This window comes from Phacochoerus africanus, chromosome 3, assembly GCF_016906955.1.
Source record: "Phacochoerus africanus isolate WHEZ1 chromosome 3, ROS_Pafr_v1, whole genome shotgun sequence".
NCBI lineage: Eukaryota > Metazoa > Chordata > Mammalia > Artiodactyla > Suidae > Phacochoerus > Phacochoerus africanus.
Genome location: NC_062546.1, coordinates 59,070,799 through 59,072,545, shown reverse-complemented (window position 1 = coordinate 59,072,545; position 1,747 = coordinate 59,070,799). Strand labels below are relative to the sequence as shown.

The 1,747-nt window shown below is 37.8% G+C and overlaps 1 pseudogene; it reads right to left on the bottom strand.

The window, feature by feature from the left end:
- Window positions 1-452: 452 nt before the first annotated feature.
- On the bottom strand, window positions 453-630 carry LOC125123830 (uncharacterized; annotated as a pseudogene).
- Window positions 631-1,747: the final 1,117 nt, after the last annotated feature.

Here is a 1,747-nt window from a genome sequence, read left to right as displayed (position 1 = left end):
GCTTTGTGAAATGTTTGATCTCTAATACAAATAATATTGTGTTATTCTTCTTCAATCCCACATGTACTCCCTCCCCACCTCAGCTGCTCAACACTTTGTTCAGTACTTATTACTGAATTTCCTGGTCTTTCTCCAACAATTGCTGTTTTCCTTCCATTTCTACATTTCTTCTCTTCTCACACGGTGAAGAGCCCGCTTTTTTACTTACCTTTTTGTCCCTATTAGAGTGTTAGTTTTTAAAGGCAAATGCACTATCTTACATATCTTTTGATCTCCAGCAGGGCACTATCTATGCAAAAGCAAGGGTTAATATGCAAAACTTATACCCTCCTATTTGCTTTACTCACACCCAATAGTTGAATACATTTGTGATAATTACATTTGCATTGAAAATGGAAATCAAGAAAAAGCTTTAGGCTAATAAATGGACATTGTCCCACTATTAGCTGTAACAAGTCTAAGCCAGATTAGCTGTAACAAGTCTAAACCAGATACTAAGGAGTTAACTAAAACACCCCATGCACTTTCTACAATCCCATTACATTTCAATGGCTATCTGTGTCCTTTGAAATTTTAAACTGACCAGAACAGATACTACACTTGATCTTAGCCAAAAGGCCAAGAAGTGATGTCCTTTGAAATTTTAATCACCTAGATATCTGCTAGTATCCTAGAGCCCGCTGGGTGCAATTATTATCCCACAGTTTGTTCCTCCAAGTAGTTGATGCTCTTACAGCAATAGCTCCACATAACTTTCTCAGTCCCTTACAGTCAAAATGGTAAAAATCTCTGAACAGATGATTCAAAGATTGGTCATGGAACTATGTCTGTAAATACTATAATCTCATGAGTTTGTCAAGGTGAAAAATTGGCCCCTTATGTGAAACCAAACAGTTTTTTTTTTTTCAGTCCCATCGTTTCAGGAGAGAAAGAGAATGATAGCTTTGGACAAGGTGGGTAGACAGGGCCTGGTTCTGGGTTCTGATATATAGGCTTAAAATTTAAGGGGAGGAATTTAGTTTGGACAGGAAAAAGTTCTCAGCTGTAAAAGTTATTTGACATTGGAATGTAACCTAAAGGGAATCTGCACTGTTACATCCATAGAATTTTAGGTTTTTAAATGTTGTAGTGAGCTCTCTAGGGGCTCCCTGGGCACAAACAACATCTTAAATAGGAATTCTGTGATTCTCTAATTATACTTAAATGTAATGAAGGTTTCCTAACCCTGTCGATGTTCAGAGGGTGATACAAGTGATTGGAAAAATGAAGATTATATTTCTGGAGGTTTAAACACAGAAAGATATATGTTTCGATCCAAAATGAGGATGACCAGGTCTATTTCAATATTCCAAAACTGTTTTTAAAATAAACTCAGTGGAGTTCCCACCACGGCTCAGGGGAAACGAAACTGACTAGCAACCATGAGGATGTAGGTTCGATCCATGGCCTCAATCAGTGGGTTGAAGGATCCAGCATTGCCATGAGCCATGGTGTAAGTTGAAGACATGGCTTGAATTTGGCTGTGGGCTAGGCTGGCAGCTACAGCTCCAATTCGAACCCCTGGCCTGGACACATCCACATGCCGTGGGTGTGGCCCTAAAAGGTCGAAAAATAAAATTAAATAAAATAAATAAAATAAAATAAAATAAAATAAACTCAGTATTTAAAAACACAACCCTACACATGAATCCCTCTGGAGTCAACAACATTAATTAACACTTTATATTCACATACTGCCTGTACTAAG